The sequence below is a fragment of the Erythrolamprus reginae genome, chromosome 3 (assembly GCF_031021105.1).
Source record: "Erythrolamprus reginae isolate rEryReg1 chromosome 3, rEryReg1.hap1, whole genome shotgun sequence".
NCBI classification, from domain to species: domain Eukaryota; kingdom Metazoa; phylum Chordata; class Lepidosauria; order Squamata; family Dipsadidae; genus Erythrolamprus; species Erythrolamprus reginae.
The window spans coordinates 254,466,175-254,491,135 of NC_091952.1; the positions used below are offsets into that span (position 1 = coordinate 254,466,175).

Sequence of the window (24,961 nt, forward strand, 5' to 3'; positions counted from 1 at the left end):
GGCGGCGGTTCTTTTCTCCTCGCTCCAGAAAGTAGGCGATCGCGCCCCACCGCCGCCTCCTCCGTTTTCCCCAACAGCAAGCAATCTAAACCCGGGAAGGGCATTCCGGCTCTTCCCTTCAGCCTCGGAAGCCCTCTCGACGCTTGGCGGGCTGGTAGCTACGAACGGGCATCCCCCCGCGAGCGGGGCTGCTGGCTATGAGGGGAGCGAGCGAGGAGAAGAAGACGGGAAAAGGAGCGATGAGTGGGACGTCTTCTTCTCCTCGCTCGCTCCCCTCATAACCATCCCTCCAGCGTCGAGGGGGCTTCCGAGGCTGAAGGGAAGAGCCGGAATGCCCTTCCCGGGTTTAGATTGCTTGCTGTTGGGGAAAACGGAGGAGGCGGCGGTTCTTTTCTCCTCGCTCCAGAAAGTAGGCGATCGCGCCCCACCGCCGCCTCCTCCGTTTTCCCCAACAGCAAGCAATCTAAACCCGGGAAGGGCATTCCGGCTCTTCCCTTCAGCCTCGGAAGCCCCCTCGACGCTTGGCGGGCTGGTAGCTACGAACGGGCATCCCCCCGCGAGCGGGGCTGCTGGCTATGAGGGGAGCGAGCGAGGAGAAGAAGACGGGAAAAGGAGCGATGAGTGGGACGTCTTCTTCTCCTCGCTCGCTCCCCTCATAACCATCCCTCCAGCGTCGAGGGGGCTTCCGAGGCTGAAGGGAAGAGCCGGAATGCCCTTCCCGGGTTTAGATTGCTTGCTGTTGGGGAAAACGGATGAGGCGGCGGTTCTTTTCTCCTCGCTCCAGAAAGTAGGCGATCGCGCCCCACCGCCGCCTCCTCCGTTTTCCCCAACAGCAAGCAATCTAAACCCGGGAAGGGCATTCCGGCTCTTCCCTTCAGCCTCGGAAGCCCCCTCGACGCTTGGCGGGCTGGTAGCTACGAACGGGCATCCCCCCGCGAGCGGGGCTGCTGGCTATGAGGGGAGCGAGCGAGGAGAAGAAGACGGGAAAAGGAGCGATGAGTGGGACGTCTTCTCCTCGCTCGCTCCCCTCATAACCATCCCTCCAGCGTCGAGGGGGCTTCCGAGGCTGAAGGGAAGAGCCGGAATGCCCTTCCCGGGTTTAGATTGCTTGCTGTTGGGGAAAACGGAGGAGGCGGCGGCGGCGGTGGGGCGCGATCGCCTACTTTCTGGAGCGAGGAGAAAAGAACCGCCGCCTCCTCCGTTTTCCCCAACAGCAAGCAATCTAAACCCGGGAAGGGCATTCCGGCTCTTCCCTTCAGCCTCGGAAGCCCCCTCGACGCTGGAGGGATGGTTATGAGGGGAGCGAGCGAGAAGACGACGTCCCACTCATCGCTCCTGAGGGAACGGGCGAGGGCGTCGGAGACCCAAAGCCCATCCTGCGTGGAGGAAGACGGAGCCAAGCGGGGCCACCCGGAGACCTTTTCCCGTCTTCTTCTCCTCGCTCGCTCCCCTCATAGCCAGCAGCCCCGCTCGCGGGGGGATGCCCGTTCATAGCTACCAGCCCGCCAAGCGTCGAGGGGGCTTCCGAGGCTGAAGGGAAGAGCCGGAATGCCCTTCCCGGGTTTAGATTGCTTGCTGTTGGGGAAAACGGAGGAGGCGGCGGCGGCGGTGGGGCGCGATCGCCTACTTTCTGGAGCGAGGAGAAAAGAACCGCCGCCTCCTCCGTTTTCCCCAACAGCAAGCAATCTAAACCCGGGAAGGGCATTCCGGCTCTTCCCTTCAAGCCTGGTGCTCCCACTCATTTTGAACCTATGGTAAGTTGAATCACATTCTCATTATAAATGTCATAATTATATGATAAGTATGCACTAAGCTCCACCCCTCCATAACCCCACCCCCATATGACCAAAGCCCCCCCCCCCCCAACCGGGCCGTGGAAAACTGGTCTAGCTTAAAGCCGGTCCCTGGTGCAAAAAAGGTTGGGGACCTCTGGACTAGAAGACCTCCAAGGTCCCTTCCAACTTCTTTTTGTTGTTGTTGTTAACACTGGGGGTTCATCTTACCTAAAGGTTGATATCCTTGCCTTGATGGCCCTCCAAAGGTATTTCTGCTACCAAATCCACCGCCATCAATGGATCCATAAGACATCTTCTTTGGACACTTCTGGAAATAGACTTCTTTGGAAAACTGCAACAAACAAGGGAGAAAAATGTGAAACCGGCAGAGAAGACTTCAGAAAAACTGATAGAAATAGAAAAGAACCGGAAAAAACATGTTGATGGGCTGTTCTCATCAAGGGAAAGCCACTGAATGACAAATTCAATCAATAGGGCCATATTACCGTATGTTTCGGAGTATAAGAGGCGCCTTTTTCCTCCCTAAAAGAGGCTGAAAACTTGGGTGCGTCTTATATTCCAAACATAGTTTTTAAGAAGCCTTTTTTTCCCCCAGCCCTAATGATCTTCCCAGGTTGCAGGATTTTTTTCCATTGCTACTCCAAAGTTTTTGTCCCGGCCAAAGTCTTTGCAGGCTTGTTTTCATTGCTACTCCCTCATAAAAATGTTTTTTTTTTCCCCAGCCCTAACCAGGGGATAATGGAAACTGCAGTTTAATGTTTCCAAATGTAAAATAACGCACTTGGGGAAAACGAATCCTCAATCTGAGTATTGTATTGGCAGTTCTGTGTTAGCAAAAACTTCAGAAGAGAAGGATTTAGGGGTAGTGATTTCCGACAGTCTCAAAATGGGTGAGCAGTGCGGTCAGGCGGTAGGGAAAGCAAGTAGGATGCTTGGCTGCATAGCTAGAGGGATAACAAGCAGGAAGAGGGAGATTGTGATCCCGCTGTATAGAGTGCTGGTGAGACCACATTTGGAATAATACTGTGTTCAGTTCTGGAGACCTCACCTACAAAAAGATATTGACAAAATTGAACGGGTCCAAAGACTGGCTACAAGAATGGTGGAAGGTCTTAAGCATAAAATGTATCAGGAAAGACTTCATGAACTCAATCTGTATAGTCTGGAGGACAGAAGGAAAAGGGGGGACATGATCGAAACATTTAAATATGTTAAAGGGTTAAATAACGTTCAGGAGGGAAGTGTTTTTAATAGGAAAGTGAACACAAGAACAAGGGGACACAATCTGAAGTTAGTTGGGGGAAAGATCAAAAGCAACATGAGAAAATATTATTTTACTGAAAGAGTAGTAGATGCTTGGAACAAACTTCCAGCAGACGTGGTTGGTAAATCCACACGAACTGAATTTAAACATGCCTGGGATAAACATATATCCATCCTAAGATAAAATACAATAAATAGTATAAGGGCAGACTAGATTGACCAGGAGGTCTTTTTCTGCCGTCAATCTTCTATGTTTTTATGTTTCTATAAAATAATGGGCTGAAGCTGAGCAAACTAAGAACACTAGTAAGAATAATAATAACAATAATAATAACAATAATAATAACAATAACAATAACAATAACAATTATTATTATTATTATTATTATTATTATTATTATTTATTAAATTTGTATGCCGCCCCTCTCCGAGGACTCGAAGTGGGTCACAATAAACAACAGTATACAAATCCAATATTAAAAACAATTTTAAAAACTCTTATAAAAAACAATCATACAGCCCAAACAAACCATACATAAACCAGTACAGCTAGGGGTATATCAATCTCCCCATGCCTGGTGACATAGGTGGGTTTTCAGGAGTTTGCGGAAGGCTAGGATGGTGGGGGCATTCCTAATCTCTGGGGGGAGTTGATTTCAAAGGGCCGGGGCCGCCACAGAGAAGACTCTTTCCCTGGGTCCCGCCAGACGACATTGTTTTGTTGACGGGACCCGGAGAAGGCCGACTCTGTGGGACCTAATTGGTCTAGATAGATAGATGATAGATAGATAGATAGATAGATAGATAGATAGATAGATAGGGATGGATGGAAGGAAGGAAGGAAGGAAGAGAGAGAGAGAGAAAGAAAGAAAGAAAGAAAGAAAGAAAGAAAGAAAAGATTAGATAGATAGATAGATAGATAGATAGATAGATGGATGGATGGATGGATGGATGGATGGATGGATGGATGGATGGATGGATGGATGGATAGATGATAGATAGATAGATAGATAGATGATAGATAGATAGATAGATAGATAGATGATAGATAGATAGATAGATAGATAGATAGATGATAGATAGATAGATGATAGATAGATAGATAGATGATAGATAGATAGATAGATAGATGATAGATAGATGATAGATAGATGATAGATAGATAGATAGATAGATAGATAGATAGATAGATAGATAGATAGATAGATAGATACCCTGTTTCCCCGATAGTAAGACAACCCCGATTGTAAGACGTATCGGGGGTTTCAGGGGGGTCGGCTAATATAAGCCGTACCCCGAAAGTAAGACATATGTCTTACTTTCGGGGAAACACGGGGGTATTGCCGGGCGGGGGAGCCCGATGACGTTGCTTCTAAGCTCCCCGCGTGCCCTTCGCCTCACCGCGGCGCCACCACCTCTTCCCCGGCTTGGCAAACGAAGGACGCCGCTGGTCCGAAGTGAGCCGAGCGAGCGGCGGCTTGCAGCGAAGGCGCTCGTCCCAGCAACTGAGTCCTGCCGAGGCTCGGCTGCAAGCGGCCAGCGAGGCCGACCAGCTCTGAGGCGAGCGGCCGGAGCTGCACCCTCCTTAGCCCGCCTCCTTTCCGGCAGGCAGGTGGGGCTGCCCAACTGTGCAGAGCGGCTCCTCCCCTCCAGACACACGCTTCCCCGAAACGCGTCTGTGGCTCCACGCGTGCACGCCGCTTGGAGCCCTGAGGTTGAACTTGGAAAAGGGCTCACGAGGCTCCTGTCCCGCGGCTGCACTTCTGGACTCTGGGGAGATGCCTTCGGGAACGCGACCCTTTCAATTTGTTTCCAATGTAAGACATACCCCAAAAGTAAGACGTAGTGGGGCTTTTGGGGGTAAAAAGAAAGTAAGACACTGTCTTACTTTCGGGGAAACATGGTAGATAGATAGATAGATAGATAGATAGATAGATAGATAGATAGATAGATAGATAGATAGATAGATAGATAGATAGATAGATAGATGGGGTTGGTTTGGTTTGGGTTGGACTGGACTGGACTGGACTAGACTAGACTAGATTAGATTAGATTAGATTAGATTAAGGTACCGTATGTCTAAATGCTATATAAATGCTATATAAAAAGAATTTAAATCTAACTCTTCCCTTCTCTTTTCCTCTTCCGTCTTCCCCTGGCAGGTATGAATAACAGGGTCTCCTTCGGGGGGGGGGGGGGAGAGAGACGTTGGGGCTTCTACTATGTGAAAACTTCCACTTGAAGTGAACATTGCTATTGGAGCCAAGGCTGGAGAGAAAAGGGAAAACTATCCCCTTGGCCTCTGTCACAGGAAACAAAGACAAGAAATCCAGTAGTATTTTCTCAAGAACAAAAGATGTTCTTTTTCTGTCTCTTTTATCAGTGTTAAAAGCAGAAAAAAAGACGAAAGGGCAAAAACCAGACTTTTGGCTTCCTGGAATTGTGTCGCTCGGATTTGATTACTGATTTATGAAACTGATTCTTTTCCTTTATTTACTTATCAAGTTCTTCAATGGTTTTTTAAAAAAATATTTTTTACTCCTCTCAAAAAATTTCCTTTCAAAGAACGATCTCTTCCATCATTCCGATAATCCCCTCCCCAAAAAAAATGCTCAAAATTTATACCCATAATCATTGATGGGATGCCAAAATTTTTACTGCCACACTGTGAACACGGCTTGTTTTGTGGGTGTGGCTTGATGCCCATGTGACCGGGTAGGAGTGACTTGCCGGCCATGTGACCAGATGGGAGTGGCTTGACAATCATGTGACTGGGGGGTGGCTGGATGGGAGTGGTTTAATGACCAAGATAGATTGTCAAATAGGTGCTTGGATTTTTTTTCACTTGGGTGTCACATTATTTGAATAGCCACAAAAAGGACAAATGACAGACAGCATTATTGGTTGAGGAGCACAGTAACATTTTAAGGTTTTGTACTGAACCCACAAGGTTCAGGATGAGAACAGATTGGCAAGTAGCTCAATTTTCTTGATCAGTTCTAGATAATGATTAAAATGATTAAAGCATTCACAGGTAAAATCATACTATTTAATTATTTCTTATTTTAAAAGTAATTGAGGATCACACTAAGGTACTAGAGAAGGAAGGACAATAAAAATACTATTAAGTATTCAATAAATAGTGCATAAACTTATTACTCCCACTGCGTTGTCGCCCCCCCCCCCCCCGGCATAGGAAAGCTTGCAGATAATTTTTTTTTTAAGGGGGGGAGGGAAAGTGAGCTCTGGTTCCAGAGAAATTGGCCCCACCGCGATGTTGAACGAGTGAAAAGCAAAAAAGGAAAATAGGAAACAGACAGACGATAGACAGACAGACAGACAAATATAAATTTGTCCACCTTCTGCTGCACGAATCCCAGCGACCAGTTAGGTCCCACAGAGTGGGCCTTCTCCGGGTCCCGTCAACCAAACAATGTCGCTTGGCGGGACCCAGGGGAAGAGCCTTTTCTGTGGCGGCCCCGGCCCTCTGGAACCAACTCCCCCCAGAGATTAGAATTGCCCCCACCCTCCTTGCCTTTCGTAAGCTACTTAAAACCCACCTCTGCCACCAGGCATGGGGGAATTGAGATACTCTTTCCCCCTAGGCCTTTACAATTTTATGCATGGTATATCTGTATGTATGTTTGGTTTTTATAATAATGGGTTTTTAACTGTTTTTAGTATTGGATTATTATTATTATTATATGCTGTTTTATTACTGTTGTTAGCCGCCCCGAGTCTGCGGAGAGGGGCGGCATACAAATCCAATAAATAAATAAATAAATACAATACAAATAAAATATTTTTTATTTCCTCTGCTCCAACCCGTTATACCCTCTATTCTACACCTTGTAAAATTCTGTTTCCTCTTTGCCTTCCATTTCCAGAGTAAGCGTACACATCTCTGGGCATTCAAGTACATTATTGTATGTATAATCCTTTCATCACTTGGTAGATTTTCAAGAGGAACTCCCGTTTCTCTCTTATTGATGTATTTAAAAGTATGGCAAAATGGGACCATTTTAATCAGAGCTGCCTCCAGGCAGATTACTGGAGATATTGAGGGAGGCCTGTTCTATGTTCTCGTTATTTCCCTTATTTGATCTTAAACCAACAATTTGGTTCCTGGAGCTTTAAAAAGCAAATCCTAGCTTGATATCTCAATCGATGTAAATACTTCTCCGGTCTACTGAGACGGAACAGCGTATGATTTGCCTTTCAAAATAAATAAATTAATGCAGGTGGTCCTTGATTCACGACTGCAATTTTTTTGGGGGGTTTTCTAACAACACCATAATCCCTTGCATCAGGATAGAGTTGGGACATCTGAATGGTGATTGTTTACTGGACGGATGCTCTTCCTGTCACCAATACGGTGTTTTATTCGGCAGATATAATCTCATTGTGCCCAGAGAAAGAAATATCTGGCTCTATCTAGGATTGAACTCACAGCCGCCTGATTGCAAGGAGAGAGCTCCACCTCTAGGCCAACGCACCACCTTCACGACTGCAAATGAGCCCCAAATTTTCTGTCGCTAAGTGAGACATCTTATATGTGGACACTTAATGTCTAAATGGTTCACCATCACTGGTCCTGCTTGAGCAGGGATTGGACTAGAAGACCTCAAAGGTCCCTTCCAGATCTCTTCTCATTCAGCAAACCCTCCTTCCTCTCTGCATTTCCCCTGCAATCTCTCTGTATTGTAGTCATGTATTTATAGCTGAAATGTATTTATTTTATTTATTTATTGTTAGAGTTGGAAGGGACCATGCGGGTCATCAAGTCCAACCCCCTGCCTAAGCAGGAACCCTATAGCATCCCAGCCAAATGGCAGTCCAATTTCCTCTTTAAAATGTCCAGAGTATTGGAGTTCACAACGTCCGCTGGTAGGTTGTTCCACTGGTTGATCGTTCTGACCGTCAGGAAGTTCTTCTTTATTTCCAGGTTGAATCTCTCCTTGGTCAGCTTCCAGCCATTGTTCTTCATCCGGCCCTCTGGTGCCCTGAAGAATAAAGTGATCCCCTCCTCTCTGTGGCAACCCCTCGTATACCTGTAGACTGCTATCATGTCCGCTCTGGCCCTCCTTTTCTCTAGGCTATCCATGGCCAGTTCCCGCAGTCTCTCTTCCTAAGTCTTGGTTTCTAGACCCCTGATCATTTTGGTTGCTCTTTTCTGCACCTTCTCCAGAGTTTCAATGTCTTTTTTGAAGTGTGGTGACCAGAACTGAACACAGTACTCCAGGTGTGGTCGGACCAGGGTGTAGTAGAGTGGTATTAAGACTTCCCTGGTCTTGGAGTATATTCCCCTGTTGATGCAGCTTAGGATTGTATTGGCTTTTTTGGTTGCTGCTGCACATTGTTTGCTCATGTTTAGTTGATTATCCACCAAGACTCCGAGGTCTCTTTCGCCGTCGCTACTGCTGAGAGGGGTTTCTCCCAGGCTGCAGTAGCGATGGCGATTTAGATACAATAGATTTAGGCTCAATATCTTTGTTTGCTGATTATGACAAAGACAACTGGTAAGAAAGACTATGTACTTGGTAATATTTGGATTGTTATTCTGACTTATGTTTTTTTATTATTATTTTATAGTTTGTGTTGGAAGGGACCCTGTGGGTCTTCTAGTCCAATCTCCTGCTGGTGGAGGGGACCCTATACCATCCCAGACATATGGAAGCCTAGTCTCTTCTTGTAGGTCTCCAGTGTTGGGTCATTCACAACCTCCATTTCACCGATTAATGTCTCTCACCATCAGAAAGTTCTTCCTTATTTCTAGGTTGAATTTCTCCTTGGTCAGTTTCCATCCATTGCTCCTTGTCTGGCCCTCTGGTGCTTTGAAAAACAGTATGACCCCCTCCTCACTGTGGCAGCCCCTCAAGTCTTTGAAGACTGCTATCATGTCCGCCATGTATACAAGATATACGCTTGTATCGCACTTTTTTTCTCAGTCTTTGCTTCACTTCTGTCGCTTTCAGTTCTGATTTACGATAAAATTCACTTTTGAAGTTAAAATGGAGTCTGAGTTTTATTTTTCTTAAGTCCTGATTGAAGTAGCTGACACTAGATCTTTCTGTATCCCGAGCCTATCTTCTGGGGTATTGTCCACTCCCGCCAACTTGGTGTCCTCTGCAAATTTAATTAACCCCCCTTTATTCCCTCATCCAAGTCATTGGTTGTTGTGGTTGGCTCTGGGCCAGCTCCTGCTCCGAGGACTGTGGGGGTTGGTTTGGGGAAATCCTCATGTTCTCAGAGGCCGGTTTTACTGCCAACAGCTTCGGACAGTGAAAATTCTGTGTCGAGGGCAGACTCTGGGAGTGAAGCAGGATCGGATGGTGAGGTAGATGCAGGCAGCCCATTAGCTAATGACCCCATTAGTGAGTCATCATCAGACTCAGAGGAAGATGGTGGCTGCATAGCTAGAGGTATAACAAGCAGGAAGAGGGAGATTGTGATCCCCTTATATAGAGTGCTGATGAGACCCCGTTTGGAATACTGAGTCCAGTTTTGGAGACCTCACCTACAAAAAGATATTGAGAAAATTGAACGGGTCCAAAGACGGGCTACAAGAATGGTGGAAGGTCTTAAGCATAAAACATATCAGGAAAGACTTCATGAACTCAATCTGTATAGTCTGGAGGACATAAAGAAAAGGGGAGACATGATCGAAACATTTAAATATGTCAAAGGGTTAAATAAGGTTCAGGAGGGAAGTGTTTTTAATAGGAAAGTGAACACAAGAACAAGGAGACACAATCTGAAGTTAGTTGGGGGAAAGATCAAAAGCAACATGAGAAAATATTATTTGACTGAAAGAGTAGTAGATCCTTGGAACAAACTTCCAGCAGACGTGGTTGGTAAATCCACAGTAAATGAATGTAAACATGCCTGGGATAAACATATATCCAACCTAAGATAAAATACAGAAAATAGTATAAGGGCAGACTAGATGGACCATGAGGTCTTTTTCTGCCGTCAGTCTTCTATGTTTCTATGTTTCTATGGATTAATAGATGCTCGCAGGCGCAGGTTTATGACGAGAAGGGAACAACTGTGCAAGTATTATAGACAGTAAGGGACAACACCTGTGGCTGGGGCAATTAGGCTAATGGGGCTGCTGATAAATTGCCAGCGTCGCTGAGAGCGTGCATGGGAGATTATCCGTTTGGAGAAGAATGAGGGTTGTTTGATTTGGACTGTTCCAGGATTTACAAAGACTTTTTGGATATTTCACAGTTAAGTACAGTTTGTGGACTCTTGAAGGGGGGTGGCTGTGACGCCTTCACAGCTGCCTTTATCTGCTCTGTTTTGTTTTTGCTTTTCACAGCATTCCGGGCTTGTGGTTTGTGGGAGAGCACTTTGGCTGTTTAAAGTGCATGTGTACAATACTTTTCTTGTGGTTAGCTCTGGCCCTGCTCCTGCCCCACGGACTGTGGATGTGGGGGAGACATCCACATGCCGCAGGCCTGTTTTGCCCCCGGTGGAATCTGATGATGAAGGCTCCTCTGACCAAGAAGACATGAGTGACAGGGAGGAGGAGAGTGTGGTAGACAGCTCAGAAGGAGATCAATTATCTAGCTCCTCCTTGGATTCAGAACAAGAGTTAATGATACAGCCACGCATGCGGAGAGCGATGCATAGGCAGCAACAACTGAGAGATTATTATCAAAGAAAATGAGGCCACCTGTGGGTGGGGCTGTGGTGGGGCTGTGGTAATTAGTGAGGCTGCTATAAATAGCAGCCTGTGGGTTTGGCCATTGAGGAGGATTATCTGATCGTTGTGTTTCGTGACTGCTTTACTGACTTTGACTTTTTGTGTACTGATTTTTCCCGCTTTGAAACTAAACCAGAGCAAAGTGTGTTTCACTTTGTGAAAGAAGAAGGACTGTGAATTGCCTCACAGCTGCGAGCTAAGTATCACAGAACTGATAAGGGACTTGTACAAATTACCAGTTTGTTTGGAGACGAGTGCTCTTTGCTATACGAAAAGAGGGCTTGGTTTAAGTGAATTTTCATTATAAAGAACATTGTTTTGAATTTTCAAACGTGTGTGTGTCTGAACTTTGTACCTGTGAATTTTTGGGAGGATTCTAATAGAGAGCCCGACAGAACAACTTTTGTTTTGATAAACCGACTCTCTGTTTACTTTACAACAGTGTGTGTGTTTGAATTTACATTTCTGACTTAATTGCAGCTCATAATGTGAAGCCCGGCATAAAATTGATAAATATGTTAAATATGTTTAAATATGTTGATGACTTTAGACTGTTTATCTGAATATGCAATTTCTCAAAGTAAACTTTAATTCAAGTTAGTATATCGGAGTGTGGCTGAGCAGTTATTCCCAACTCATCTCAATCCAAACGATTCTGTGTGTGATAAGCACGGTGTCAAGGCTTTTTCCCGTGTTACAGGAGTTGCCCGACTCCATTACAGCCTGCTGAACTCATTCCGTCTTGTTGATTTATCAGACGGAGGATTGTTAAGTTCTCAAGCGTGGCCAGGCGGAATTGGTCCTGTGCATTTGAAGGCCCCATAAAGGGATTTTATGTTTCATATCATTGCAGTAGACTGACCCCTTGCTCCCGTTTCTCTCTCGTTCTCTTGAGTTATCATTCATTACCTGTGACTCCCTGCTCCATTAACTACCTGGATATCTTTCTTTGCTACTTAAAAGAAAGAAAAAAACCATTCCCCTCTGTAAAATTGAATTAAACTACTAAAAAAAGGAAAAAGGCTATTTCCAGGATTTGAGAAATGAAAGGTCCCTGGATAACTTAAAAAAGAAAAAAAATGGTTCTGTGTAGTTAAAAGAATAAATTGAGGAGGTTTGTGCCTTCAACCTCTGTCGTCTGCCTGGAGTTTAGCAGATATAACAGAACGTATCCAACAAAATACTACACCTGAAAGGGACCTTTGAGGTCTTCTAGTCCAACCCTCTGCTTAGGCAGGAAACTCTACACCACTTCAGAAAAATTGTTATTCAACACCTTAAAAACTTCCATCGTTGGGGCATTCACAACTTCTGGAGGCAAGTTGTTCCATTGGCTAATTGTTCTGACTGTCAGGAAATTCCTCCTTAGTTCTAAGTTGCTTTTTTCCTTGTTTAGTTTCCACCCATTGGAAAGTAAAGCAAGTAGGATGCTTGGCTGCATAGCTAGAGGTATAACAAGCAGGAAGAGGGAGATTGTGATCCCGCTGTATAGAGCGCTGGTGAGACCACATTTGGGATACTGTGTTCAGTTCTGGAGACCTCACCTACAAAAAGAGATGGATAAAATTGACTCCTTAAACGCAGTCTTTCAAGGCTGAAGAGACCAAGGCGTTGCAACCTGGTTTCATAAGGGAGGGGCTCCATTTCCTTGATCTATCTAACTATTTATTGAATTTATATGCCACTCATTCTAAAGCAGACTCAGAGCAGCTAACAAATGCGATAAATACAATAATATTAAAATACAATCACAAATACATAATAAAATCAGTAACAACAATAAATAATATATTTAAAAGAACCATACACACACAGCAGTCAATCTAATTCCAGGCCTGCTGGAAAAGCCAGGTCTTAACAGCTTACCGGAAGACCAGTAGGGAGGAGATCTCTAGGGGCAGTTGATTCATAGAGTCAGAGCCACCACAAAAAAGGCTCTTCCCGAGGTCCGCCAACCGGCACTGCTTGGTGGATGGGACCTGGAGACGGCCGACTTTGTGGGCGCTTACTGGCCACAATGAGGTATGAGATCGGAGGCAATCTTGTAAATAGTCTGGCCCTGAGCCATTTAGAGCTTGGAAGGTGATAACCACTACCTTGAATTGAGTTTGAAGACCGACTGGCAACCAATGCAGCTCACATAGAGATGGAGTAATGCAGACATACCTAAGTATACCCGTTATAAGAACCTAAGAAGAGCCCTGCTGAATCAGGCCAAAGCCCATCGAGTCCAGCATTCTGTGTCCCACAGTGGCCCACCAATTGTCCATGGGGATATTGAGCAGAAAGAGAAGGCAAAACCCTCCCTTTCCCTTGACCCCCAACAAACGGTACCCATGGGAACCCTGCCTGCCTCAACCAACATAGAGGCAGCACGTGGACATCCGTTTCAATAACCACCTATGATACACTTGGCATCCACGAATCTGTCTAATCCTGCCTTGAAGCTATCCAGGCTGACAGCTATCACAACCTCTTCTGGAAGATAATTCCATCAACCAATGGCCAATTTTTTTCCATAAACCAACGAACCAATTTTGCACCAGCTGAAGTCTCCGAACAGTCTTCAAGGGTAGCCCCATGTAGAGCGTATTGCAAGTCAATTATTCTCACTGAGAAGTTGCCCAAATGAACACGCAGGCATGGATTTGGCTTGTATAATTTTATTTATTTGTTTTATTTATTCATTTGTCCAATACACAAATACATAGGAAGAACGATAGACATGTGATAATATAAAAGAGGGTGAAAGTGAACTTAGAGGAGAGGATATATGAAAGGAAGAGAATATATAAGATAGGTGAAAGAAAGGAAAGACAATTGGACAGGGACGAAAGGCACACCAGTGCACTTTTGCACGCCCCTTACTGGCCTCTTAGGAACCTGGAGAGGTCAATCGTGGAGAGTGTAAGGAGAAGTGTTGGGGGTTAGGGGTTGACACAATTGAGTCCGGTAATGAGTTCCACACTTCGATAACTCAATTGTTGAAATCATATTTTTTACAGTCAAGTTTGGAGCGGCTCGTATGAAGTTTGAATCTGTTGCGTGCTCTTGTGTTGTCGTGGTTGAAGCTGAAGTAGTCATTGACCGGTAGGACGTTGCAGCATATGATCTTGTGGGCAATACTCAAATCGTGTTTTAGGCGCCGTAGTTCTAAGCTTTCTAGACCCAGGATAGTTAGTCTATTTTCGTAGGATATTCTGTTTCGAGTGGAGGAGTGAAGGGCTCTTCTGGTGAAATATCTTTGGACATTTTCAAGGGTGTTGATGTCTGAGATGTGGTATGGGTTCCAGACAGATGAGCAGTAGTCTAGGATGGGTCTGGCAAAAGTTTTGTAGGCTCTTGTGAGTAGTGTGAGATTGCCTGAGCAGAAGCTGCGTAGGATCAGGAGACTTTATATATAAAAAGAGTGATTTGAACTATCAGTGCGTGGATTCCTCCTTTTTTCTCAAGCTGTGTTGGCCCGGGATAGAACAGGAGCTGGGTCAGAACGCTTGGTTTTTGTGTGTGTTTTTTTCCTCCTTTCTGTCCTCTGTGTGTTGCGCAGACATTTTGTGCTCAACGCTTGTGGGATCCCGTTCTGCCTGAATTGTTGACGTAGGTACCTGCTCTCCAGTTGTTCAGCTTGTTGGGTATTAGCTGGGTGGGAGGCAGTTTTATCCCCGGTGGATCCGTGGTTGAGTCATGCAGGAGTTTTGATTCTGTGCGAACTCTTTTTACACACACACACACTTTAAGGTTCTCCATTCTATAAATGGCCTTGACATTTTTGTTCAGCTAATTGATTCAAGAAAAAGGGAAGATAGAAAAGGGAGTGAGGAATAATTAGGAATGGTTCTCTTTGGGTTTTTTTTTCTCTTTTAATGTTGCTAAGGCACTTTGCAACGGATGTTTCGGAATGCGGCTTTGCCATGGACCAACACCCCCAGGAAAGGAAATTTGTGGAAGAGAACGTCAATCAGTGGGAGGAAAACGGGCTGGAAGTTTAATAAAGAGATCTGAAAGTGGGAAAGTGGAGATTGCACATCTTCTTAAGGAAGAAAAAACATATTTTCATGTCTAGAAGAAAAGTTTGCAATTCTAGAAAATAATCCATTGCCTCCTTGATACTAAAAAAGATTCTGTTTGGGTGGTGTGGGGAAGAAGGAGAAGGAGGAGAAGGGAGGAGGAGGAGGAGGAGGAGAAGGAGGAGGTAGGAGGAGGAGAAGGAGGAGGTAGGAGGAGGAGAAGGAAGGAGGAGGGGAAGAAGAGAAGGAGGGAGAAGGAAAAGAAGGAAAAGAAGGAGGAGAAGGAGAAGAAGGAGGAGGAGGAGGAAGGAAGCAGAAGGAGAAGGAGGAGAAGGAGGAGAAGGAGGAGAAGGAGGAGAAGGAGGAGAAGGAGGAGAAGGAGGAGAAGGAGGAGAAGGAGGAGAAGGAGGAGAAGGAGGAGAGGAGGAGAAGGAGGAGAAGGAGGAGAAGGAGGAGAAGGAGGAGAAGGAGGAGAAGGAGGAGAAGGAGGAGAAGGAGGAGAATGGGACGAGGAGGAGGAGAATGGGAAGAGGAGGAGGAGGAGGGGGAGAAGAAGGAGGAGAAGGAAAAGAAGGAAAAGAAGGAGGAGGAGAAGGAGAAGAAGGAGAGAAGGAGGAGAGAGGAGGAAGGAAGCAGAAGGAGAAGGAGGAGAAGGAGGAGAGGAGGAGAAGGAGGAGAAGGAGGAGAAGGAGGAGAAGGAGGAGAAGGAGGAGAAGGAGGGAGAGGAGGAGAAGGAGGAGAAGGAGACGAGGAGGAGGAGAATGGGAAGAGGAGGGGGAGGAGGGGGAGAAGGAGGAGGGGAGGAGAGGAAGGAAGGAGAAGGAGGAGAAGGAGGAGAAGGAGGAGAAGGAGGAGAAGGAGGAGAAGGAGGAGAAGGAGGAAGGAAGGAGGAGAATGGGAAGAGGAGGAGGAGGAGAAGGAGAAGGAGGAGGAAGGAAGGAGAAGGAGGAGGAGGAGAGGAGGAGGAGAAGGAGGAGGAAGGAGGAGGAGGAGGAGAGGAGGAGGAGAGGAGGAGAAGGAGGAGGAAGGAGGAGAAGAAGGAGGAGAAGGAAGAGAGAAGGAGGAGAAGAAAAGAAGGAAAAGAAGGAGGAGGAGGAGGAGAAGGAGAAGAAGGAGGAGGAGGAGGAAGGAAGCAGAAGGAGAAGGAGGAGAAGGAGGAGAAGGAGGAGGAGAATGGGACGAGGAGGAGAATGGGAAGAGGAGGAGGAGAGGAGGAGGAGAAGGAGGAGGAAGGAAGGAGAAGGAGAAGGAGGAGAAGGAGGAGAAGGAGGAAGGAAGGAAGGAGGAGAATGGGATGAGGAGGAGGAGAATGGGAAGAGGAGGAGGAGAGGAGGAGGAGGAGGAGGAGAAGGAAGGAGAAGGAGGAGAGGAGAGGAGAGGAGAAGGAGGAGGAAGGAGGAGGAGAAGGAGGAGGAAGGAGGAGGAGAAGGAAGGAGGAGAAGGAAGAGAAGAAGGAGGAGAAGAAAAAGAAGGAAAAGGGGAGGAGAAGAAGGAGAAGAAGGAGGAGGAGGAGGAAGGAAGCGAGGAGAAGGAGGAGAATGGGACGAGGAGGAGGAGAATGGGAAGAGGAGGAGGAGTAGGAGAAGGAGGAGGAGAAGGAGGAGGAGGAGGAAGGAAGGAGAAGGAGGAGAAGGAGGAGGAGGAGAAGGAAGAGGAGGAGGAGAAGGAAGAGGAAGGAGGAGGAGAAGGAGGAGAAGGAGGAGAAGGAGGAGAATGGACGAGGAGGAGAATGGGAAGAGGAGGAGGAGGAGGAGAAGGAGGAGGAGGAAGGAAGCAGAAGGAGAAGGAGGTGAATGGGACGAGGAGGAGGAGATGGGAAGAGGAGGAGGAGTAGGAGAAGGAGGAGGAGAAGGAGGAGGAGGAGGAAGGAAGGAGGAGAAGGAGGGAGAAGGAGGAGGAGGAGAAGGAGGAAGAGGAGGAGGAGAAGGAAGGAGGAAGGAGGAGGAGAAGGAGGAGAGGGGATGGGAGGAGGAGAATGGGAAAGGAGGCGGAGGAGGAGAGGAGGAGGAGGAAGGAAGGAGAAGGAGGAGGAGGAGGAGGAGAAGGAGGAGAAGGAAGGGAAGGAGGGAGAATGGGACGAGGAGGAGGAGAATGGGAAGAAGAGGAGGAGAGGAGGAGGAGGAGAAGGAAGGAGAAGGAGGAGGAGGAGAGGAGGAGGAGAAGGGAGGAAGGAGGAGGAGAAGGAGGAGGAAGGAGGAGGAGAAGGAAGGAGGAGAAGGAAGAGAAGAAGGAGGAGAAGAAAAAGAAGGAAAAGGAGGAGAAGAAGGAGAAGAAGGAGGAGGAGGAGGAAGGAAGCAGAAGGAGAAGGAGGAGAATGGGACGAGGTGGAGAATGGGAAGGAGGAGGAGTAGGAGGAGGAGGAGGAGAAGGAGGAGGAGGAGGAAGGAAGGAGGAGGAGGAGAAGGAGGGAGAAGGAGGAGGAGGAGAAGGAGGAAGAGGAGGAGGAGAAGGAAGGAGGAGGAGGAGAAGGAGGAGGAGGGGAGGAGGAGGAGGAGGAGAAGGAGAAGAAGAAGAAGAAGTAGAAGAAGAAGAGAAGAAGAAGAAGAAGAAGAAGAAGAAGAAGAAGAAGAAGAAGAAGAAGAAGAAGAAATTCCTGACCAGTGGAACAGAAGTTGCCTCCAGATAGAATAGAACATAGAAGATTGACGGCAGAAAAAGATCTCATGGTCCACTGCCCTTATACTATTTCCTGTATTTTATCTTAGGATGGATATATGTTTATCCCAGGCATGTTTAAATTCAGTTACTGTGGATTTACCAACCATGTCTGCTGGACGTTTGTTCCAAGCATCTACTACTCTTTCAGTAAAATAATATTTTCTCATGTTGCTTCTGATCTTTCCCCCAACTAATTTGTGTTCACTTTCCTATTTTTGTGGTTAGCTCTGGCCTAGCTCCTGCCCCAAGGACTGTGGATGTGGGGGAGACATCCACATGCTGCAGGCCTGTTTTGCCCCCCCCCCCCGCCGCGGGGAATCTGCTGATCAAGGCTCCTCTGACCAAGAAGACATGAGTGACAGGGAGGAGGAGAGTGTGGCAGGAGAGATCAATTATCTAGCTCCTCTTTGGATTTGGAACAAGAGTTAATGATACAGCCACGCATGCGGAAGCGATGCATAGGCAGCAACAACTGAGAGATTATTATCAAAGAAAATGAGGCCACCTGTGGTTGGGTGGGGCTGTAGTAAGTAGTGAGGCTGCTATAAAGAGCAGCCTGTGGGTTTGGCCATTGTGGAGGATTAACTGATCATTGTGTTTCGTGCCTGCTATGCTGACTTTGACCCTTTATGTGCTGATTTTTCCCCGCTTGGAAACTAAATCAGAGCAAAGTGTGTTTCACTTTGTGAAAGAAGAAGGACTGTGAATTGCCTCACAGCTGCAAGCTAAGTATCACAGAACTGATAAGGGACTTTATACAAATTACCAGTTTGTTTGGAGACGAGGGCTCTTTGCTATACCAAAAGAGGGCTTAGGTTAAGGGAATTTTCGTTATAAAGAACATTGTTTTGAATTTTCAAACGTGTGTGTGTCCTGAAATTTGTACCTGTGAATTTTTGGGAGGAGTCTACCAGAGAGCCTGACAGAACACCTATTAAAAACACTTCCCTCCTGAAATTTATTCAATAATAATGATGATGATGATGATGATGATGATGATGATGATGATAATAATAATAATAATAATAATAATAATAATAATAATAATAATAATAATAATAATAATAATGTTTCTGACTTGACATCTTCTCCAGTAGGGCCATCTGTTGTGTAACAAAAGGTTCTGCTTGTTCTCCAAAGAGAGGAGGAAGAGGAAGAGGGAAGGAACAGAAATAGAAGGAGGAAGAGGAGGAGGAGAAGGGGAGGAGGAGGAAGATGGCATGGTCCTTGGTGATCTTTGAGATTGGTTGCTTTCTTGCTGACATTTCATGATCCAACTTGGTAAGATCATCAGTGTTACAAGGGAGTGAGATTTGTGGGGAGGGCGAGAAGGAAGATAAGGAGGGGAGGAGGAGACGGAGGAGAGGAGGAGGCAGAAGAGGGGAAGAGGAGGAGGAGAGGAGGAGGAGGAGGAAAAAGAGGAGGAGGAGGAAGTGGAGGAGGAGGAAGAGGGGAGGAGGAGAAAGATAAGGAGGAAGAGGAGGAGAAAGAGAAGAAGAAAAGGAGAAGGAGAACAGGAGGAGGAGAAGGAGGAAGGGGAGAAGGAGGAGGGGAGGAAGAGGAGAAAAAGAAGAGGGAGAAAGAGGAGGAGATGGAGAAGAGGAAGGTTGAGGAAGAGGAGGAGAAGGAGGAGGAAGAGGGAAGGATCAAAAATAGAAGGAGGAGGAGAAGGAGGAGGAGGAGAAAGAGTGTTTGTGTACACACCAGAAATACTAGGTTTCAAAAAGCATAAAAACACACCATTGAGATAATTTTTCAGCATTCAGGCACAAAATGCAGGAAGGCCGAGCCCTGGAAATTTGCATTGTTTTTAATTAACACCTCCTTATGCGATGCTAATTAGGAAGGCAATGAAAGTACATCTTTCTGTTTAAAAAATTAGCCTTTTGATTTTTTTTTCTTTTTTAAGACTGATTATTTGTGTATTTATTGTTCCCTCTCGCAGGCAAACACTGCTATTATAGGAGCCTCGGTTTCACCGATTGGTTAACCGTTCTTTGCCCGCCTGCCACAGAATGGCACCCAGGACGGTTAAATAGAAAATTAATTATTATAATTAATAAACACACGTGGAGCTTAGCTAACACAAGAGCACCGAGGCCTTGCAATCTGCAATTATATAATTGAGAGGAACTCAAGATACGAGGAGCAATTACTTCTTAATGGTCTCAACTTCCTTTTAACACCCATTTTCATGCAGGTATCAAGCTTCATTTGGAATGGGATGGAATAGAATAGAATAGAATATGGAATAGAATAGAATAGAATAGAATAGAATAGAATATGGAATAGAATATGGAATAGAATAAAATGGAATAGAATATGAAATAGAATAGAATAGAATATGGAATAGAATATGGAATAGAATAGAATAGAATAGAATATGGAATAGAATATGGAATAGAATATGGAATAGAATATGGAATAGAATAGAATAGAATATGGAATAGAATAGAATATGGAATAGAATATGGAATAGAATATGGAATAGAAAATAGAGTAGAATAGAATAGAATATGGAATAGAATAGAATAGAATATGGAATAGAATAGAATATGGAATAGAATATGGAATAGAATAGAATATGGAATAGAATATGGAATAGAATAGAATATGGAATAGAATATGGAATAGAATAGAATATGGAATAGAATATGGAATAGAATAGAATAGAATATGGAATAGAAAATAGAGTAGAATAGAATAGAATAGAATATGGAATAGAATAGAATATGGAATAGAATAGAATAGAATATGGAATAGAATAGAATATGGAATAGAATAGAATAGAATATGGAATAGAATAGAATATGGAATAGAATAGAATAGAATAGAATAGAATATGGAATAGAGTAGAATATGGAATAGAATATGGAATAGAATAGAATATGGAATAGAATATGGAATAGAATAGAATATGGAATAGAATATGGAATAGAATATGGAATAGAATATGGAATAGAATAGAATAGAATATGGAACAGAATAGAATATGGAATAGAATATGGAATAGAATAGAATAGAATATGGAATAGAATAGAATAGAATAGAATATGGAATAGAAAATAGAGTAGAATAGAATAGAATAGAATATGGAATAGAATAGAATATGGAATAGAATATGGAATAGAATAGAATAGAATATGGAATAGAAAATAGAGTAGAATAGAATAGAATATGGAATAGAATAGAATATGGGATAGAATATGGAATAGAATAGAATAGAATATGGAATAGAAAATAGAGTAGAATAGAATAGAATATGGAATAGAAAATAGAGCAGAATATGGAATAGAATAGAATATGGAATAGAATAGAATAGAATATGGAATAGAATATGGAATAGAATAGAATAGAATAGAATATGGAATAGAAAATAGAGTAGAATAGAATAGAATATGGAATAGAATAGAATATGGAATAGAATAGAATAGAATATGGAATAGAATAGAATATGGAATAGAATAGAATAGAATATGGAATAGAATAGAATATGGAATAGAATAGAATAGAATAGAATAGAATATGGAATAGAGTAGAATATGGAATAGAATATGGAATAGAATAGAATATGGAATAGAATATGGAATAGAATAGAATATGGAATAGAATATGGAATAGAATATGGAATAGAATATGGAATAGAATAGAATAGAATATGGAACAGAATAGAATATGGAATAGAATATGGAATAGAATAGAATAGAATATGGAATAGAATAGAATAGAATATGGAATAGAAAATAGAGTAGAATAGAATAGAATAGAATATGGAATAGAATAGAATATGGAATAGAATATGGAATAGAATAGAATAGAATATGGAATAGAAAATAGAGTAGAATAGAATAGAATATGGAATAGAATAGAATATGGGATAGAATATGGAATAGAATAGAATAGAATATGGAATAGAAAATAGAGTAGAATAGAATAGAATATGGAATAGAAAATAGAGCAGAATATGGAATAGAATAGAATATGGAATAGAATAGAATAGAATATGGAATAGAATATGGAATAGAATAGAATATGGAATAGAATAGAATAGAATATGGAATAGAAAATGGAATAGAATAGAATAGAATATGGAATAGAATAGAATATGGGATAGAATATGGAATAGAATAGAATAGAATAGAATATGGAATAGAAAATAGAGTAGAATAGAATAGAATATGGAATAGAAAATAGAGTAGAATAGAATAGAATAGAATATGGAATAGAATAGAATATGGAATAGAATAGAATAGAATATGGAATAGAATAGAATATGGAATAGAATATGGAATAGAATAGAATAGGGAATAGAATAGAATATGGAATAGAATATGGAATAGAATAGAATAGAATATGGAATAGAATAGAATATGGAATAGAATATGGAATAGAATAGAATAGAATATGGAATAGAAAATAGAGTAGAATAGAATAGAATATGGAATAGAATAGAATATGGAATAGAATATGGAATAGAATATGGAATAGAAAATAGAGTAGAATAGAATAGAATACAATACAATATGGAATAGAATAGAATAGAATAGAATAGAATAGGGAATAGAATAGGGAATAGAATATGGAATAGAATAGAATAGAATATGGAATAGAATATGGAATAGAATAGGACAATGGAATGGAATAGAATAGAACAGAACAGAACAGAATAGACAAGGGAATGGAACGGAACAGAATTGAACAGAACAGAACGGAACGGAATGGAATGGAATAGAATGGAATAGAATAGACAATGGAATGGAATGGAATGGAACTTTATTGGCCAAGTGTGATTTCACACACAAGGAATTTGTCTTTGGTGCAGATACTCTCAGTGGACATAAAAGAAACAATACATTTGTCCAGAATCATGTGGTACAAAGAATTGTCGTAGGGTACAAATAAGTAATCAGGAAACAATCAATATAAATCATATTGATTTATGTATCCTCACATGAATGTATTTATATATTAAGTATCTTTAATAGATCAGTATATTGATATTTTAAGGGTACAAGCAAGAGGTTACAGTCATACCGTCATATGTGGGAGGAGACGGGTGATAGGAACAATGAGAAGACTAATAGTAATAGTAATGCAGCCGTAGTGAGTAGCGAACTGGGATATAGTGCACTTAGCCCTTCGCTTGCAAACTCTGTTCTCTTGCTAAGCGAGACACTTGTTAAGTGAGTTTTTTCCCACTTTACGAGCTTTCCTTGCTAGAGTCGTTAAATGAATCACTGCTGTTGCTAACTTGGTTAAGTGAATCTGCCACCCCCACCCACTCCCATGGGTTTTGCTGGTCCAAAAAGGAGACCACATGACATCGGGATGCTGCAACCGTTATAAGTACAAGCCAGTTACCAAGCCTTTGACCTTTGATCACTCGATCGTGGGAATGCTGGAGAGGTCGTTAGTGGTCGTTAGCATATTTCTCCATTTTCTTAGCCATGAATATTCTATATAATATTTTTAATATTTCCTTAAATATTTTATTCCTCTAAGAGGAGGGATAGAGACATAGAAACATAGAAGACTGACGGCAGAAAAAGACCTCCTGGTCCATCTAGTCTGCCCTTATACTATTTCCTGTATTTTATCTTAGGATGGATATATGTTTATCCCAGGCATGTTTAAATTCAGTTCCTGCGGATTTACCAACCACGTCTGCTGGAAGTTTGTTCCAACCATCTACTACTCTTAATATTTCAGTAAAATATTTTCTCAACCAACCTCAGATTGTGTCCCCTTGTTCTTGGGTTCACTTTCCTATTAAAAACACTTCCCTCCTGAACCTTATTTAACCCTTTAACATATTTAAATGTTTTGATCATGTCCCCCCTTTTCCTTCTGTCCTCCAGACTATACAGATTGAGTTCATTAAGTCTTTCCTGATACGTTTTATGCTTAAGACCTTCCACCATTCTTGTAGCCCATCTTTGGACCCGTTCAATTTTGTCAATATCTTTTTGTAGGTGAGGTCTCCAGAACTGAACACAGTATTCCAAATGTGGTCTCACCAGCGCTCTATATAAGGGGATCACAATCTCCCTCTTCCTGCTTGTTATTATACCTCTAGCTATGCAGCCAAGCATCCTACTTGCTTTTCCTACTGCCCGACCACACTGCTCACCCATTTTGAGACTGTCAGAAATCACTACCCCTAAATCCTTCTCTTCTGAAGTTTTTGCTAACACAGAACTGCCAATGCAATACTCAGATTGAGGATTCCTTTTCCCCAAGTGCATTATTTTACATTTGGAAACATTAAACTGCAGTTTCCATTGCTTTGACCATTTATCTAGTAAAGCTAAATCATTTACCATATTACAGACCCCTCCAGGAATATCAACCCTATTGCACACTTCAAAAAAATTCAATTCCTGGAAACAACCTGAAAACTAAACGAAGCAACAGTTTTTTTCTTGACCAAACATGCAAACGTCTTCATATTCAAATGTACAAATTCTGTCCTCCAACTATTGTTGTTACCTTGTGCTGGGGAAAAGAATGAATTGGTTTCTTGCTTTTGTTCTTTAAATGCAGCTCTTCTGATCAGCTGAGGTTCTTCCACAAACTGCAACAGAAAAGGAGATGCAATCATTTTACAGTAGAGCGCTTCTAAAGCCTTGTCATTTCAAAACCACTTTCGGATCCGATTCGGTCAATGCCGATCCTTGGGTACCAACAATCATTTTTTGGGTGTGATTTTTTTACTGTTTGGAAGATTTTCCTCTGCTGCTGCTTAAAAAGGGGTACGTGAAAAAGTATACTGCTCAAAATAAATAAATAAAGGGAACACTCAAATAACACATCCTAGATCTAGATTGTGCACAATTTGCTCTTGTGCAAATGTACAACTATTCCATTTGCACAACAGCATGTGAACTTGACTGTCAAACAGTGTTGCTTCCTAAGTGGACAGTTTGATTTCACAGAAGTTAGTTGGGGGAAAGATCAAAAGCAACATGAGAAAATATTATTTCACTGAAAGAGTAGTAGATCCTTGGAACAAACTTCCAGCAGACGTGGTTGGTAAATCCACAGTAACTGAATTGAAACATGCCTGGGATAAACATATATCCATTGTAAGATAAAATACAGGAAATAGTATAAGGGCAGACTAGATGGACCATGAGGTCTTTTTCTGCCGTCAGTCTTCTATGTTTCTAAGTTTGATTTACTTGAAGTTATACTCTGTTTTTTAAGTGTTTTAAGTGTTCCCTTTTTTTTAGCAGTGTATATATGAAATTATTTTGTTAACGAAAAAAAGCATGTACTAATTTACATACCTGATACAAATTATAGTCTAGTGTATAATTGATATAATATAAATATAGTGACTTTAATGCTAATATAATGCTAATACCTGTATATACTATTATTAATTTTATTTTATTTTATTTTCTTCTGTACTCATTATTGTGTTTTCGTTGTTTTTTAAGTGGAAAATTAATAAAAAATATTTTAAAAAGGAAACAAATAAGGGTACTCTTGCCCAACCCTGGTTTCTTCCTCTCTCTCTCTTT

General features: G+C 43.0%; 1 long non-coding RNA gene across 1 annotated transcript in view; it reads right to left on the reverse strand.

Moving 5' to 3' along the window:
• Positions 1–2,009: 2,009 nt before the first annotated feature.
• LOC139166033 (uncharacterized) overlaps positions 2,010–24,961 on the reverse strand; it is a 73,511-nt gene continuing 50,559 nt past the window's right edge. The window contains exons 2-3 of the long non-coding RNA XR_011558869.1: positions 23,925–24,009; positions 2,010–2,127 (exon numbers count right to left, since the gene is read on the reverse strand). This is a non-coding gene — a long non-coding RNA (uncharacterized lncRNA). The remainder of the gene's footprint in view (positions 2,128–23,924; positions 24,010–24,961) is intronic.